This window comes from Mobula birostris, chromosome 25 (assembly GCF_030028105.1).
Source record: "Mobula birostris isolate sMobBir1 chromosome 25, sMobBir1.hap1, whole genome shotgun sequence".
NCBI lineage: Eukaryota > Metazoa > Chordata > Chondrichthyes > Myliobatiformes > Myliobatidae > Mobula > Mobula birostris.
This window is the reverse complement of record NC_092394.1, coordinates 19,357,210-19,376,749: the sequence shown is the minus strand read 5'-3', so window position 1 is coordinate 19,376,749 and position 19,540 is coordinate 19,357,210. Positions and strand designations below refer to the sequence as shown.

General features: G+C 41.4%; 1 long non-coding RNA gene across 1 annotated transcript in view; it reads right to left on the bottom strand.

The window, feature by feature from the left end:
* The window catches only part of LOC140187685 (uncharacterized), a 61,203-nt gene that overhangs the window by 13,269 nt on the left and 28,394 nt on the right, over positions 1 to 19,540 (bottom strand). The window contains exon 2 of the long non-coding RNA XR_011883137.1: positions 32 to 138. This is a non-coding gene — a long non-coding RNA (uncharacterized lncRNA). The remainder of the gene's footprint in view (positions 1 to 31; positions 139 to 19,540) is intronic.

Here is a 19,540-nt window from a genome sequence, read left to right as displayed (position 1 = left end):
CTATATATAGCAAATATAAATGTGTACTCACTCTGGATTAATGCTTTCAGGATATAAGTCCACTAGTGGGACAGAGAAATTCCCAAAAACAATTTCAGCATTTGTGCCATAGGGATCATCAACAGGCTGCACAGGTTTCTGTCGGGGTACAAAGAACGATGTCACTTTAACATATACACACCTAGCACTGGTTAAAAATCAAGACAACTGTGGTTAAGATCATAAGACCATAAGGTATAGGAGCAAAATTAGCCCATTTGGCCTATTGAGTCTGCTTCCCCATTTCATCACGGCTGATCCAACTTTCGTTTTTAAGTATCATCCTGGAGATGATTCAGTCTCTTTAGCAGCATGTGCTTGTAGAATTACCAAATTGTTATGGTACAGAAAGATGGTAGGTTGACCCATTGAGACTAGTTTGGAGGTTTGTGGATCAATCACATTTGCTCCTCAGTGCAGTAACAAAATCTTCTCATTTGTTTCAGATTCAGATTTATTATCACTGATTTACATGATGTGAAATCTGCTTTGTATCAGCAGTAAAATACAGAGACATAAAGTTACTATAAATTACAAAGTGCAAAGACAAAGGAAGAACATGATAGAATCTGTGGGTTCATGGACTGTTCTGAAATCTGATGGTGGAGGGGAAGAAGTTCTGGATCGCTGGGTGCAGGTCCACTTTTTGTGAACCGCTATGCAGGGACAGACTTTACGTTGTCACAACCACAAACACTGCTGCAGGGTCTGTGTGCCGCAGAGCAGGTTCGACAATTGCGCCTGTGACCAAGCATATTTCCAGCTAATTAGTGTTCCATTATGGTGGTACTTAACTCCCTCCTTTTTATTCTGGTCTTGTCGAGAATTGACCAAAAGCACAGCAACATTTACACTCCCTACTTCCCCTTGCCCTTGTCTGGGAAAGAATACCATTTCAACTGACGCTGTCAAGGAGCAGTATTCATTTAGAAATCAGTTATTGCTTCCAGTAGCAGTGTTGGCATTAACTTGCAGTTCCAGAGTTTTAAAATTAACAGCCCTGTTAGCCTAGTATTTGCTGTTTTTCTTTCCCGTTAAATTCTACAACAGTTCTCATTAAAGTCAGTGAACTGTTGACCTGCTTCAATGTCTCTCTCTCAGCACTTAGGCCATATTCAAACGTTTTGACAGATGTAGTAATAATATATCATGATCCTGCTTCTCTCTGTCTCTCTCCGGTAACAACATCAACAGATTACCCAACAGCAGTATTTAAAGCACACCACTTTATGACAACAGATGATCAGAATCAGATTTCTGGATCTCACAACCCAATATAGAATCCAAAATCTACTTGGAGTATTTCTAGAGTAGCACAACTTTGTGGGCTGAAGGGCCTGTAATGTGCTGTAGATTTCTATGTTTCTATGAAGAGAACAGTAAATAATAAATCGGGGAAGATTTTCATTTTGATCTGGACTTTAAAATGGATGCTTTGAAATGGCCGCCCCTTATGGAAAATGCCCAGTTTTCATGTCCATTAAAATCAATTGCCTCTTTACCAATTTACTCTGGGTGGCAAGATAAAAATTTATTCTTTAAATTCTTAAAGCGATGCTGAATTTATTCAAAATACATTTAATGGTTGAAAGTATCAATGTCATATTCTGCTCCTTAAATCAAAAGCAGACTCTGTGAAAAGATCAATGAAACTATTCTAATTAGGACAAAGTTCTTTGCCATCAGATTGACCCACTAACTGAGGAGCAATCCTGTGTTTGACCACGATAAGACAGAAGCTCTGTGAAAGCGATATTTTCAGAATGAGGCAGTGATACACAGATCTGAATTTTCACCCATTTTAAGCTCAGTGATGTCCAATAAAATATTAAGCTATGGAATTCAACGGCATAAATCTAACCAAGGTCTTTTCCCTAATGAGTTTTAGGATGTGAAAGTTAACTTTCTAACATATTTCCAAACAGAACATATTAAATTCAGTTGTGTTTAATGAAAATAAACATAACTCTTTGATTCTCATTTCTGTTACAGATTTGTAACTTTTAATTTCTGGTTTATGTTTAGTGATGGCCGTTTACTTGAGAGAAGCACCAACTGGTAACTGTCTGCTCTTAGTTGACTGGGTTTTAGTTTGGTTTAACTCTATCGTCAAAACAATTTTTAGAAATAATGATTTTTTTTAACCTGCACTAAGCTCCTAATTCAGTGTGAAGTTTGTTGCTTTTTATCAAAGTAACTGACATATTTTGTCACATAATGAATATCATGAATATTCATTACTCCATCAAAGGTTATTAAATTCAGACATACAGTATAAATAAAATGGAGATAATTCAGAGTGAATTTAAAACTACTATTTATTCTGAACCAATAATTCTTAAGTCCAATTATATAAGCGCAGGACATATGCTGGATTATAGATCAATACAGCACAGGAACGGGTCCCTTGGCCCACAATGTTGTGCTGAACCAATTAAATAGGAATCAAATGGCCAACTATACTAATTCCTTCTACCTACACAATGTCTATATCGTTCCACTTCCCTCACATTTAAGTGCCTATCTAAGTGTCTCTTAAAAGTCCCCTCGTGTATCTGCCACTACCACCATCTCAAGCTGTACATTCCAGCCCCTCACCACTCTCTCTAAAAAAAAACCTCCCTCACATCTTCTTTGAAATTATAACCCCCCCCCCCCCCACCATAAGTGCATGCCCTCTGTTACTAGCTATTTCAACTCTGGGGAAAAAGATACTCTCTATCTACTCTAGATATGCCTCACTTGATCTTATCTTCTCTATGAGATCTCCCCTCAGCATCTGCCGCTCCAAAGAGAACAATCCAAGTTTGTCTAACCTCTCATTCTAGCACATGCCCTCTAATCCATGCAGCATCGTGGTAAACCTCTCCAAAGCCTTGACATCCTTCCTATAGTGGGTCTACCAGAATGATATGCAATACTCCAGATGCGGCCAAACTAGAGTTTTGGTTAGAGACCTGGATTTAGTTGTGGCTGTCCACCATTTTGTAGCTGGCAAACATATCCACAACAACCCAATAGAGCTACTGTATGTGAAACCATTCACTATTCATACCATTTGTAGGTGATGGTCAGGCTCAGGTACAGAGTTAGACTATTCCAGATCAGTATTATTCCAGCAGCAATAAGCAATATAACAATTACCACAGTAGCATTTTGTTCTTCATCTTTGCCCAAGAAAAATCACTCCTCCATTGTTCCTCTCTTAGTGGATTGTTCCCAAAGTAAGTAATTATAGTTATTCTGCCGCTGTGGTATTATAACCAGTGATAGTGAACCACATTATGAGGAAGGTTTGTATATGGGTTATTGGTTTAAATGCACTGTGCTATGATATTAAGACCAAAACCTGACTTTACGCTGACTTCTTAAATTATGCCAACATTTTTTTCTCAGAATGAAAGGGAGCAGGAATGGGTCACCAACACTGACCCTGACTAGAAAATGTTGAGTAAACATTGGCGGAAGTTAAGCTACCCTAGGTACTGTTAAAAAAAAACCACAACTTATAACAACAAAAGCATTAATACAGCTATAGTTAACCATGAAAGCAGTGAAACAATTTAGTATCATTGAAGATATTCTCAGTATTATTCGACCGCTTTGAATGAGAATTGATAGGGCGCAGAAGAATATTTTAACAATTGATTAAAAATAGTTCCCTGTGTGTTTTCTACAATTCTGTAAACACATGCTACTAAAGTGTTTGAAGAGTTCCTTTTTTATTTTCTTTGTTAGCATAAACCTGCAAGTTTTGGGCAATGTAGTTTTCACTATTTGCCAGTGTACACGAACGGTAGATTCACCAAATGCAGCTGCTGATTCAGTGTTAACCACATCAACATAAAAGATTTTCAAGAGTGATACAATGAGATTCTGATTAATATCACTGTGTAGACTCAGGTAATTCCAAACAAGTTTCAAAATAAATGATTAAGTTGATATAAATTGGAAGGCACTTATTGCTCTTCAGAGGTTTTGCGCTTTGAAATGGCAATAGATTGCCACAGTCCCTTAAGAATTTTAAGATAAGGACAACATAAAAATAGTAATGTTTTCATGTAATAACTGTAGAAATTATTTACTTTAAAATACACCCAAAATATGCTAATTTGTTTATACCCATGATAGTCTTATCGCATTCAAAATATTACCGTTACATGTGGTTTTAGATTAACAAAAAAGTTTGATTCTACCAGAAACTGCAGTTGGAAGGAACTTTTAATAGAAACAATATGAAGGCTTTCAACATGGCTTCCTTGGCAGCAAGTTGTGCATCGAGCCAGAAGGCACGAGAAGGTAAACTGCACAGCTCGCTCCGTTCAAAAACTGGATGACCACTAACCATGAGCAGCAACTTTAAGTAGATTCTACGGCTGATAAGATATGAAGGCACCGAGACAAACCTTACACAGTGAAGCTTCACTGCGCAAGCACAACTGTTTAAAAGTTAAAATTTTGCCACAAAGACAAGACATATCTTTGATTTAATTTACGTCACTCTAGTCTAGAACTTTCCGATTTCTAATAAGGTTAAGCAGAAAGAAGACCGTTCACGAGTATATCAACAGAAAATGATTACCAACAGTTAATTATGTACACTTCCGTTACCTTTACATTGTAAACAATGGCAGGCTAGAGTTATTCGCATCGTGTGAGAATAATTTCTAAGTATCCTATCAATGAAGAAAATCATAATCATAATAATCCTGCAATGATCAGGCAACATTGTTCTTCTACTAAACTTAACCAGTTATAATAACAGATAAGTTCGATAAAATGTTTAAAATTGCAAACCTCTGAGGTAACAACTTCAATGTACGGTACAGCCATTTTGAAAACCACGCAACAAGTAACCACCTCGTGCTCAATTGATCTCTTTTAACCTGAAGATACAAAGCATGATGTAATGCTTAGGCGTGACTTTAAAGAGTCCACCTCAAAGCAAGCTCACTATTTTTGATTTGACGGTAATCGACATCCGACTAATTTTATATTCTATTGTAACTCCTATCACTTTCTGGTTATTGTGACTAGCATTACTGGTATCTAAAATGTCCTTTCAATATGTAATTTAAAATGAAAATTGAAATACAAAAAGAGTGGAGGCAGAATCTGTGAAGGGAATAACATGTCCTGTCAGTGGACACAACTGGAAAGAATGTAGAAGAGATTTATGTGGGGGTGAGGGATTTGAGGGACTGAGTTATGGAGATAGGTTGATTAGGTAGTGACATTATCCACTGGAACACAGGAGAATGTAGGGTGATCTTATAGAGGTGCATAAAAACATGAAGGGCATAGATAGAGTCAATGCACAAAATCTATTCCACAGGGTTAGGGTATCAAGAACTAGAGGGAACAGGCTTAAGGTGAGAAAGGAGAGATTTAATAGGAACCTGAGAGGCAACTTTTGCACACAGAGGGTGATTTGTACATGGGATGAGCTACCAGAGGATGTAGTTGAGGGAGGTACATTAACAACATTTAAGAAGTACTTGGAAAGGTACATGGATTGGAACGGTTTAAAGGGATATAGGCTAAACCCAAGCAAATGGTACTAGCTTAGATGGGTGCCAGAGACACTCTGGCACCCTACATCTTTATAATCATCCTTGATTATGCTCTACGTCAAGCTACCAAAGATCATGACAAGCTTAGTTTTACCATAACACCAGGATGAACCAAAAAGGTCAGACCAGTTACACTCACAGATCTCGATTTTGCAGATGACATAGTCCTGCTCTCTGACCAGATGGAGGAAGCATAGCAGCTACTGACAAAAATGGAAATTGAGTGCAATGAAGTTGGACTTCACCTGAACGCTAAAAAGACAGAGTACATGGCGTTTAACTGCGATGAAGACTGTAAAGACCGTAAAGTATGATAACATTAAGAAAGTCTTTGTCTAAAAGTACCTCAGGTCAAGAATGATGAGTTCGGAGAAGGACATAAAGATACAGAAGGCGCTGGCGTAGAGGGCTATGAACGACATGAAGGAAATCTGGAAGTCGAACCTGATCAGAGGGCTTAAAAAGAGGATCTTCATGGGATCTTCATGGCAGTCATAGAGTCCATTCTCATGTACGGATGCGAGACATGGACACTCACTAAGACTACACGAAAATCTCTAGATGGTTGGTATACATGAATGCTCCAGATAGCTCTTGATGTGAGTTGGCAACAGCACATGACGAATGTTGAGCTCTATGACTTTCACTAAAATTGAGGCGAGAAGACTGCAACTAGCAGGGCACTGTCTACACCACCCTCAGCTACCTGCCAGCCTACTCATCATATGGGAGCCCAAGCACGGGAGGATGAACCCTGGGTGCCCTCCCAAGACTATGGTCAACACGCTCCTAGAAGACAGCGGTGCGGCTAATGTAGATGAACTGAACACACTGATGAGGGAGAGGGAGAAGTGGAGAGTCCGTCATTGTGCCTGACGCCGCCCCCTAGGCCTGAGTTGATGTAGTAGTAGTAGTTAGAAGGGAATTTTGATGAGGACGGACCAGTTAAGTTGAAGGGTCTGTTTCTGTGATGTGTGACTCTATGACCCAATGATTCTCATCAGAACTGGGAAAGGCAAGATTTTTAAGGTTCAAGGAAAGAGGTAGTGAAGGCGAGGAGCAGGGGGAAAGACCACAGGGGAAGGATCTATGATAGGACAAATTGGACGAGAGGAGGTAGTCGTACAAAGTAGGAATAATGAGGAAACAAAGGCTTGGAGAGGTGAAAATGAGGAATAATTTTGTGGAAAAGAAAATGGAGTGAATGGTGTAAAATTGAAATACGAGGTTGGAGATGGTGATCATCTGAAATAATTGAATTCAGTGTTGAGTTCAGAAGTCTGTAATGCGCCAAGTCAAAAGATGAGGTGAGTTTATTTGCACCTCATTAGAACATTGTTAGAGGTTGAGGTCAGAGCTGACTATGTAAAGGAGAATTACAGTGGCCATTCCTGCAGTCTGATTGGAAGTATTCTCAAAGTGGCCATCCAATTTGCATTTGATTTTCACAATGTAGCAGAGACCAAATTGTGGGCACTGAATGCAGTGTACTGGTTGGAAAGAAATACAACTAAACTGCCATTTCAACACACACAAAACCCTGGCGGAAACTCTGAAGGCCAGGCAGCACCCATGGAGGCAAATGAACAGTAAATGGTATGGGTTGAGACCCATCATCAAGCTCTGATGAAAGGTCTCAGCTCATAATGTCAACTGTTTCCTTTCCTCAATCAATGCCACCTGACCTGCTGTGTTCCTCCAGAACTCTGTGTGTGTTGATCCAGATTCCCAGCATCCGCAGTCGCTCTTGTGCCTCAAATTGCTGTTTCAGTGTTTGGGGTCTTGTTCAATGGAGAGAGAAGAGGTAAAGGGGCTGGTGTGACATCTTCTGTAGTCGCACTGGAATTGTCATGAGAAGGGAAGTGACTATCAGTGAAGATATAAAGGTAAAGGAGAGCATTCTGGAGGGATGGTCTCTGGGAATGTTGTGCTGGTGGGAAAGGCCAATACACGTTATAGTGGCTTTGCACTGGAGATTCACCCCACCCCAGCAACCACCATGTTCATTAGCTGCTCCGACACAATTTCTGAAATCCCCCGCTGGAATGTCACTGTCTGTCACATCTTCTCAACTCATCACAGACTTTAACAACTACAGATAATTTGCTTTTCCACCATGCACTCCATCTTTTTATTGTAACTTCAGATAAATATTTTGAATTTACCTCTTCAACCAGGCCGTTAGTTCACAGGTCACATGACCCCCACCTTCATACTCTTGCACTTTCCTCCATTTTATTATTTATTCTCTTCCTGCCATTCCATTATAGACCATCCCTCTTACTCGCCCCTCCCTATTTCTCTTTCTCTGTATGTTAAAACTTGCATATCTCTAATTTATTTCCACATTCTAATGAAAGGTTATTGAGCTGAAATGCCAATTCTTTTCCTCTCTCCACAGATGCTGTCTGACCAGTTGGGTATTTCCTGCAATTTCTGTTTTCATTTCACAGTATTTTGCATCGGTATGGTATTATCCATTTGCAAAACCTTTCAGATATAGTAACACTGCATTTTATTTAGTTTTTATTTTACTTAGAGGTACAGCACAATGACAGGCCCTTTGTCCCAACATGCTCGCACCACACAATTATTCCCACATGATCAATTAACCTATTAACATGCACATCTTTGGGATCTGGGAGGAAACCAGAGCACCCGGAGAAAACCTATGCAATCATCTTGCAGACATCAGTAGGAATTAAGCCCAGGTCACTGGCGCTGCAAAATCAATGCGCTAGACCTTACTAAACATTGCCACCTAAATAGTAAAATCTACAGCTTTCCTGATGTATCATAAAAATTGAATGGAAAGTTACAAGATGCAGCTAAATAACTCGGTTCATAACAATGGGTAACTAAGAGTGTGTTAGCAGTCAGTTCATGTCTTCTCGGTGTTACTTGAGAATGACTTTGTTCTCCTAAATCTGGTACTCAACATTTCCTTTTGCAACTGGATCCTTGGCTTCCTGACCAACAGTCAGTAGTAATAGGCAGCAACGCCTCTGTCATAATTATTCTCAACACAGGCAACCCACAAGACTGCACAGGCAACCCACAAGACTGCACAGGCAACCCACAAGACTGCATCCACTGACCCCCTACTCTACTCCCTGTACACTCATGACTGTGTGGCCATATTCAAGTTTCAACTGCATTTATTATCAAAGAATGTATAAATTATACAAACTTGAGATTTGTTTGCTCACAGGTAGCCACAAAGCAAGGAACCTGAAATAACCCAATTAAAAAAAAAGAATCAAAACTAAAATAAAAGACTAAACGAAAGGAAAAAAAACACAAATCATACAAACAATTGAAGCGAACAGCAGCATTCCAAACCAAAATTGAGTCCTCAGGTCTGAACCCTGGAGCAGCCCAGAGTAGGCCCAAAGCCTCACTTATCAATTCATCATATTAGCAGGCACAAAGCACGGAAACCAGGGCAGAATTCAAAGCCTCAGCGCCATGGATATGACTGTCAGGGAGAATGAGTAAAATCGGCTCTTGTCCCAACCAACACCCTGTCTTTTCAGTCTACTTGAGCTGGTGTTTAAATTGATTTCACAACGGAACAGCGAAAAGCGCTGGCACCCTGGGGTGAGTGAGTGAAATTGGCTCTCACTTCTGATCTGGGCTGGTGTTTAAATTGAATTGAAATTCTATTCCAACTCCAGCATCGCAATGGGCCACATCACCATGGTCCATGAAAGAGGGAAGGTTTAGATTTATCTTAGAGTACATGAAAAGGTTGGCACAATATTGTGGGCTAAAGGGCCTGTACTATACTGTAATGTTCTGTGTTTTATGCTTAATATCCTAATTAATGATGAGTCAGAGTACAGGAATGTGAGAGAGGGCAGTGACCTGGTATCATGACAACAACTTTCCCCTCAGTGCTAATAAAATGGTCATTGACTTCAGGAAGTGGTGGGGGGGGGGGGGGGTGCTATACACATGCTCCTGTTTACATGAACAGTGTTGAGGTCAAGATGGCCAAGAGTTTCAAGTTCCTAGGAGAGTACAACACCCACAGCCTGTCCTGGTTCAAATATGGTGATGCCATAGCTAAGGAGGCTCCCTGGCATTTCTACTTCCTCAGGAGGCTGAAGGAATTTGCCACGCCCCCTTTGAACCTCATCAATTTTATCGACACACCTTAGAAGATATTCTAACCATATGCATCATGGACTGGTATGGCAACTACGCTGCCCATGACGGGAGAAACTGCAAAGGGACGTGGACACAGCTCAGTGCACCATAGAAACCAGCCTCCCTTCCATGGATTTGCTCTACGCTTCTCGTTACCTCGAAAAAGCAGACAACGTTATCACAGATCCCACCCAGCCCAGACATGATCTCTTCCTATCAAGCAGAAGAGACAAAAACCTGAAAGCAGGTACCACTAGACTCAAGGACATCTCCTATCCTGCTGTAGACTATCGAATGGTAACCCCAGTACGATAAGTAAGACTCTTTACCTCACGATCTACCTGTTGTGACCTTGCACTTTCTTTATAGTGTAGCACTTAATTCTGTACTTCGTTATTGTTTTGCCTTGTACTACCTCACTGCGCTGCTGTATGGACAGTATGCAAAACGAGTGTGTCAACGTACTTTGGCGCATTTGACAAAAATAAACACATTTACCAACTTACTTCTCCCAGGCAATAGCTTTACTCTACCCACAAGATACCAGTTTTCATTAGACGTATCTGGGTACTTGGCCTGACGTCGCATATTACTCCAAACAATTAGGTCCTGTACCTCTGTTAAAAAGTGGACCACTCAATATTGTCATGTAGTTTCATTTCAGCAGCCACATGGAATATTGGCTCATATATTGGTCAAAAGCTGACGCAGCTAGAATTCAATTTATCTTTGTCTCAGAGGCTACCATTTTGACCCAATGGCCCCATAACAATCATCTAATTAGTCTGGACTTCTGTCAAATAAATGCAGGACGTCTGCATAAATGGAAAATGAACAGACTAGTTTTAGACTATAAGACCATAAGGCACAGGAGCAGAATTAGGACATTTGGTCCATCAGTATGCTCACCATTCCATCATGGTTGACATATTGTCCCTTTCAACCCAATTCTCCTGCCTTCTCCCCATAATCTTTGCCACCCTTATTAATCAATCTCTGCTTTAAATATACCCAATGACTTGGCCTGCACAGCTGTCTGTGGCATTGACTTTCACAGATTCACCATCATCTGACTAAAGAAATTCCTCTTCATCTCTGTTCTAAAGGGATATCCTTGTATTCTAAGGCTGTGCCCCCTGATCCTAGACTCCCCCACTATAGAAAACATCCTCTCCATGGCCGTCCTGTCTCGGCCTATCAATATTCTATAGATTTTATTGAGATCCCCCCCTCATTCTTATAAATTCCAGCGAGTAAAGGCCCGGAGCTGCTGAACATTCCTCATACGTTAACCCTTTTATTCCCAGAATAATTCATGTGAACCTTCTCTGGGCTTTCTCCTCCACCACCACATCATTTCTGAGATAAGGGGCCCAAAACTGCTCACAATACCTCCAAGTGCAGTCTGACCAACACCTTGTAAAGATTCAGCATTACATACTTAGATGTTTTTGAGTCAATGATCTGGGTGTTTACAGTAACTTCTCCGTGACCCACACCTTGGTTGGCTTCTTTTGGTCAGGCGGGAAAAGAATTCTGCCCACAGAGACAACGTCTCTGATAGTGGTAGGGGTCTGTAAGTACTGGCAGGGACTGAGAACCATGGATATTTTAATGCTTGGGATAGCTGGTTGGTTGATATATTTCCTGACTGGGGGAGCCTAGAATCAGAGAACAGGGTCTCAAGATACAGTAGGTGGTCATTAATTTCAGAGATGTTGCCTGCCTCTCCTGAGATGAAGGTACTCTCAAGACCGTAGAGAATGATACCATTAAGAAAGTCTTTGACTACAAATACCTCGGGTCAAGAATGAGGAGTTCGGAGAAGGACATAAAGATACGGAAGGCGCTGGCGTGGAAGGCTATGAACGACATGAAGGAAATCTGGAAGTCCAACCTGACCAGAGGGCTTAAAAAGAGGATTTTCATAGAGTCCATTCTCACGTACTGATGCGAGACGTGGACACTCACCAAGACGATGCGAAAGTCTCTAGATGGTTGCTATACACAAATGCTCCGATGGCTCTTGACGTGAGTTGGCAACAGCACATGACGAACGTCGAGCTCTATGACGACCACTAAAATCGAGGCGAGAAGACTGCAACTAGCGGGGCACTGTCTACGCCACCCCGAGCTACCTGCTAGCCTAGTCATCACATGGGAGCCCAAGCACGGGAGGATGAACCCAAGACTATGGTCACACGCTCCTAGAAGACAGCGGCGCGGCTAATGTAGATGACCTGAACACACTGATGAGGGAGGGGGAGAAGTGGAGAGTCCGTCATCGTGCCCGACACCGGCCCCCTAGGCCTGAGTCGACGTAGTAGTAGTAGTGCCTGACTCGTTAAGTTCCTCCAGCATTTTGTGTGTGTTGCCTTGTTTATCAGCTGTCATGATAAACCGCTCATAATGTGAGTGAGAATTACTCATTCACCATGAAACTGAAGTGCAACCTTTGAGGAAGCATTGAGTAATGTGATCCCAGGTCAAGCCTCTCACTCAGTGATCACTTTATGAGGTACTCCTGTATATCTGTTTGTTTATCCAAATATCTCATCAGCCAATCATGTGGCAGCAACTCAATGCATACAAGCATGCAGACATGATCAAAAGGTTCAGTTGTTGTTCAGACCAAATATCAGAATGGGGAAGAAATGTGATGTAAGTGATTTTCACTGTGGAATGATTGTTGGTGACAGATGGGGTGGTTTGAATATCTCAGGATTTGCTGATTTCCTGGGATTTTCATCCACATCAATCTCTAGAGTTTACGGAGTATGGTGCAAGAAACAAAAAAAAACATCCATTGAGCAGCAGTTCTGTGGGAGAAAACGTCTTTTTAATGAGAGAGAGGTCAGAGGAGAATGGCCAGACTGGTTCAAGCTGACAAGAAGGTGACAGTAACTCAGATAACCACATATTACAACTTTGATGTGCAGGAGAGAACCTCTGAATTCTCACATGTTGAACCTTGAAGTGGACAGGCTACAACAGGATAAGACCATGAACACACACTCAGAGGTATCTAATAAAGCGACCACCGAACTTATTTTTAATTACCACACAGCTTCAAAGGCACAAGGCAGATTTTGTTGCATCTGCTGCAAGTGCCACTTCAGCCATTTAAATTCATTAAGTGTGCGGTATAACTGATGTTATTTGCATGGATGTGTCAAGAGTATTCTCTCCCGGGGAAGTTGTGCAAACATTTTGGAGAAGTTACTAAACAGTCATTCAGTTGCATGTGATCTGGATGGATTTCAGAAAGAATTTAATAGAAACTATCTGTTAGATTTACAGATCATGGAATCAAAGCAAAAATTTATTGACCAGGCTGGAAAATTCCCAGGAGGTACATACAGTAGGGATAATGGGCCAGTAATCAAATTGATATAATATGCCTGACATTCGTCAACAACTGCCCGAGCATAATCTGCAGTTTGAGGGAAAAGGAAGGGGACAAACAGGGGTGGGAGAGATAAAGGGCTAGAAGGAACAGAGAGGGTGGGGCAAAATAGAGGTAGGGGAGAGATGGGGGAAGGAACTGCTTATATTTGTACATGGGTATCAAGTTTAATATATTCAAATTTGCAGATGATACAAAGAACAGTAACAAGGTGGTTGTGAGCAGGATTGATAAATGATTTAGGGTACATAATACAGGTGAAAGAGGAATGACAAACCAAATGGAATCTAGTATACAGATGTCTGAGGTCATCCACTTTGGTAGAAAGGTGGTGTAATGTTTAAATGGCGAGACACTGATAGGTACCAATCTTCCCGGATGGGCCCCTGAAATACAGGTTCAGCAGGTTGGCCTTTATTAGGAAAATATTTGAATACAGAAAAAACATTGTGCTTCAATCATAGACAGCCCTGGTGAGATGACAGATGGAATATTATGTACAGACCTCCCTTCCTAATGAAAGATACCCTGCAATAAAGGGAGCATATCAGAGATTTACCAAGTTGATCCTGTATGAGAGATCGATAAACCAACTGTAATCTCTTGTGTTAAGAGAGATGAAAGGTATCTCATTAAAATGTAAAAAAAATCTTTTGGGGCTCTGCAGAGGCTGTGTTGTCATATTTGGTGGCTGGGAGATTTTACAATTGGAGAACGGATTCTCAAAATAAGTGGTCATTTATTTCAGGGCTGGGAAGAGGTTTCTTCACTCAGAAGAGAGAGAATCTTTGGAGTTCTCTGCCCAACAGAACTGTTACTGCGACAATCTTCAAGGTAGTGATGGATAGATTTTTAGAGCAGGCACACCAGTATGATGGGCTTACTTTACCTTCTGTTTCCTATATATTCTTGAACATTACACAGGTTTGAGAAACACCATCTGCTGAAGTACCGTATGTATTGGCCTTTGAAGGACTGCAGATTCCCGGATGCCAAAGGACAATTAAAAGGAAGGCTTGGAGAATTGAGGGCAGCTCTCCAAAGAATGATGGCAAGATGTGTTTTGACTGTAGGTTTTTAGATTCTGAGGGTTCAGGTACAGAGAGACTAATTCTGGTGGATAGAAAATCCGTGACTGCTGGGCTTATTTCAAACATTAGAGACAAGTGCTAGAGGAGTAAAATAAGAAACATTTCCACTTCAAGTTGACATTTGCAAACTGCCTCTGCTAAATTCCACTTTTGCTTGGTTAGTTTTCAATTTCAAATCAGATAAAATATATATTAGGTCATTGAGAAGCCATGATGTTTTAAATGAAGACATGGCCATTTGACATCTTTTTCGGAGTTGTTATGCCCTATTTCTCATTGTAGGAACCAGGCTTCCGTTCCTACCGTTCAATTCTTCCGTTCTGATGCCCATTGCCCTACTGGGGGATAGGCTGCTGACAACAGCTTGCCAGAGCCCTCTGTCCTGGGCCGATCTTTCAAGTTGTCTCCAGCTGTAGACCATGTTCGAAGATCCTACCTGTCTGAGGGACAAGGTCTTTGGAGCATCTGTTGGTGTTTCTGTAGCGCTGGGTTTTTACGGGATGGATTGCTAACCCCATGCCCAACCCTCCGCCTTTTGCAGCTGGGTTTGGGACCGTCCATGTTGGAGTTCACCAAGCACCCCTCCCCCCACCTTTTCATTCAGGCATCTCCCCACTTCCCCCTCAGTCCTGAAGAAGGTTCTCGGCCTAAGACATTGACTGTTTACTCTTTTCCACAGATGCTGCCTGACTGGCTGAGATCTTGCAGCATCTATGCTTTTATTATCTGATTTTTGTAGGTAGTTACCCATTACAGTTAGTTATTCTGTTCAGCCTGTACCCCATCCAGGTCAGGACCCAGAGAGTAGCACAACCTAGGGTTCTTCTAAAGTGTTAAATCAGACAGAGCAAGTGCCACAACCTCCAAGAGCACCACAGCTTTGTTGTTGGTATGGGGGCATGAGTGCCTCAATGACCCAAAGAGCTATGTTGGCTGGAGTCAGGGCTTCATGCTTTGGCTGGATCTTGGTAGGGTCACCCATGCCAAGCAGGTCAAAGAGCAGAGGCCAGACTAAAAAGGGTCCACCGATCCTCCAGGTTCGGAGGTTCAGCTCTGGGCTAACAAGCCTGACTGGTCAAACAAAACTGTCATGGAAACAGCAAAGAAGAATCCTTCTACATCTGAGTGCGATAGTATTCCTAAGTCTTGCATGACTGACGGTAACGAAAACCAAGAGGAGGCTACTGATGCAATGAAAAAGCCCTGGACACCACCAGAGATAGAGGACCTTCACTGCTGCCCTAAATGCCAGTGGCATAATGGGTAGTAAGTAAGTAAATACCACAAGTCAGTACAAACACCATAAATAATACAGAATAAGATGTTAAATGAAATTGTGTGTAAAATCCTGCAAATGGACATTTTCCAATATGATCTCTAAATTATGTATCTTAGAGAGATTGAACCTTTAAATGGCATGCATTCACATACACACTTTATCTTTGTACTTATGATAAGACTTCCCTGCAGTCTCATTGCAAACTATTATTTAATTTTACATATTACTCACTCTTTAAACCTCTCAGTGACTTCGGACAGACTTACCACTGAATACTCCACAGCATCTTGACAAAAGAATTTCGGTCAATTGTGGTTCACCATGAGTTTGCATTCTTACTGTAACATCTGTACGGCACAGAGTAATATGAGAGAAAAGTAATCCAGAATGGGGATGATCGTGTGGCTTTGAATAAATGGACATTATTATTGCCATGACTAACTTATTATAGAAACTGAAAGTTGATGTATTCCCCAGAAGATTTATTTAAAATGATACAATGATAATATTTATTGTATCATCTGTACAATACAATATCATTGTATCATTTAAACATGAAACAATGCTAATATGATTCTATTATTTAATATTTTAAATGATATAATAATATTTTTTATTATATCATCACGGACATCTTCAAAAGGTGATGCCTCAAAAAGGAGGCATCTATCATTAAGGACCCCCATCACACAGGACATGCCCCCTTCTCACTTCTAGCATCAAAGAGGAGGTACAGGAGCCTGAAGACGCACACTCAACATTTTAGGAGCAGTTTCTTCCCCTCTGCCATCAGATTTCTGAACAGATAACGAACCAACCCAAGATCACTACCTTACTATTTTTGCTTTCTTTTTCGCACTACTTAATTAATTTTTAAAAATATATACGCATATTTCATATAATTATCTATAGTTTCTAATGTCCTGCTACCTGAAAGCAACACATTTCATGACATATGTCAGTGATATTAAAATATGGTTCTGATTCTGATTTTGATGTAGAAAGAGCTGAAGGTCGATTGCTGTAGAAGCTTGATTCCCAGAAGGTGACAAATGCTTAATCACTGTGTATATTTGAGTTTGAGATTACCCGGTATTTGGGTATTAAGACGATAGCCCTGGGAAGAGGGGGTGAATGTGTAAATACTTCATTGTCGCCAAACAATTGGTACTAGAACGTACAATCATCACAGCGATATTTGATTCTGTGCTTCCCGCTCCCTGGAGTACAAATTGATAACAAAAATTAAAAATTTAAATTATAAATCATAAATAGAAAATAGAAAAATGGAAAGTAAGGTAGTGCAAAAAAACTGAGAGGCAGGTCTGGATATTTGGAGGGTATGGCCCAGATCCGGGTCAGAATCCGTTCAGCAGTCTTATCACAGTTGGAAAGAAGCTGTTCCCAAATCTGGCCGTATGAGTCTTCAAGCTCCTGAGCCTTCTCTCGGAGGGAAGAGGGGCGAAAAGTATGTTGGCTGGGTGGGTCGTGTCCCTGATTATCCTGGCAGCACTGCTCCGACAGCGTGCGGTGTAAAGTGAGTCCAAGGACGAGAGATTGGTTTGTGTGATGTGCTGGGCTGTGTTCACGATCTTCTGCAGCTTCTTCCGGTCTTGGACAAGGTGATCCATGTTATGGAACAGTGGGGGGAACTTGAATGAACAAATAGCCAACCTAGGCTCAATTTCTTAATAAACTAGAATTTACTGTCCCCTGGAACTAAGTTATTTCCAATAAGTAGTTTCTTAATGAAGCTGGAATCAAGCTATTGACATTAGACCAGGCAACTGCTTGTAAAATCTCCTGGTGAGCTCTGAATATTCTTACTTGCGCTTGCTGAATGGCCACGTCCGTGCAAGGGAGGAAACGGAAGATGCAGAAAATGTGCAAAAAGCTCAGCTGGTCAGGCAGTCACCACAGGTAATGGAAGCAGCTTTACCAATCAGACCAGTGCCCCTCGGGCTGACACATCAGCCTTACTTCTCACAGGGCAGCCTGCTAAATGTCTCTGGCATTTTCTGCTTTTAACCACAGAACTGAGTGGGCCTGCACCACTTAGCATTTAGCAAAAGGAAGCGGACTTTGTATCTGCAGGATTCTTTTTGGACGTTAAAAAAAACGTTTCTCACAAACATCAAGCGAATATTCAAAGGAAGGATTGAAAGGCTACTGCAGATAAAATGCTCTCGATGGGGGTGGGCGTCCATGAGATGCACTTTAATATTCCTTGTGGGTTTTGAAAACTGGTACAGGAAGTACAGCTGGCGGTGAAGAAAAGATATTAACCCAATGCAACACGCTTTGGAGAGAATGGGGGGGGGTGTTTTTTTATTGCACCTTCTAAAGGCCAGTCAAGGGGTTAGAAAGCTTTTATGTGAGAGCACCTAAGTGAACACTGAGTTTACAAGACAGAGGAAATGCTAGGAAATTAAAATGTAATTAAATGGCACAAAAAATGAGAAGAAAAAATATCTGGAAGTTGGTCTGGAGTCAAAGAAGCAGTGAATCCACAAAGAACACGGGGGCCTTCTGAACTTCCCGTGCATTAAATCATACTGAAAGCTGTGTAGCACTGAACCTGTCTCACTGAGATGCCAGCCCAGATGAATTAGAGAGGTGTTCAACTCTAAATTTAGTTCAAGAAGTAAATCAGGAATAGAAAGCTTGATTCAGGAACGGCGGCTGCATAACTTCTGAGTCAACAAAACACTAGATCGTCCAAGTGTCTTTCTCCGCTGTGAAGGCCCTGAATTCTCCCCCATCTGCCATCACCCCTGCTCACACACACACAGACCTGAAACTTGCCCCTTCACGTGGTCTGGGATCTGGGTGCACTGCCCCAAGACAGCCTCATTAGCCGTCGAGTACGTGACATGGCGGTACACCTGATTCAAGTTTATGAAGTTATGAGAGGCATAGATCGGGTAGGAGCGGCTCGGAAGTGTAGTGGTTAGCACAACGCTTGACAGTGCAGGTGACCTGGGTTCAAATCCCGCCGCTGCCCCTAAGGAGTTTGTATTTAATTGGTCATTGGTGATTAGGCTAGGATTAAATCAGAGGATTCCTGGGCGGCGTGGCTCAAAGTTCCAGAAGAGCCTATTCCGTGCTGTATCTCAATATGTAAAATTATAAAATAGGTAGACACTCAGAGTATTTTTCTCAGGGTACAAGTGTCAAGTTGTAGTGGGCATGCATCTAAGGTGAGAGGGGGAAAATTAGTGAAGATGTGTGCGGCAAGTTTTCTTACACAGAGTATGGTAGGTGCTTAGAATGGGCTGCTGGGATGATAGTGGAAACAGACTTGATAGGAGTTCTTTAGAAAGATGTGTGAATACACAGGGAATAGAGGGATTTGGATAATGTGCGGAATCAATAGGGAATGGAGTGTTCTGTATTTAATATTTCAATGATATTTGAGTAATCTTGTATACATGTTGGTTGATTAAGCATTCCTGTTCATTTAAATAATTAATTACAGATTCTATGTAAAAATAGGTTAACTGGATATGTCATCACACTATCACATGAAAGGGTGAGCCTCGCTTAAAGTAAGGAACGAACTGGACCCGTGTTCCCGGACTCTCATGTCTTTCTTTGAATTAGTTTAGTGTTTTGATGTTACCAAACATAACATGGAGGGATATGGATAATGTGTGAGATACACAGGGTAGGGAGGGATATGGATAATGAGTGGGATACACAGGGTAGGGAGGGATATGGATAATGTGTGGGATACACAGGGTATGGAGAGATATGGATAATGTGTGGGATACACAGGGTATGGAGGTTTATGGATAATGTGTGAGATACACAGGGTAGGGAGGGATATGGATAATGTGTGGGATACATAGGGTATGGAGGTTTATGGATAATGTGTGGGATACACAGGGTAGGGAGTGATGTGGATAATGTGTGGGATACACAGAATATGGAGGGATATGGATAATGTGTGGGATACACAGGGTATGGAGGGATATGGATAATGTGTGGGATACACAGG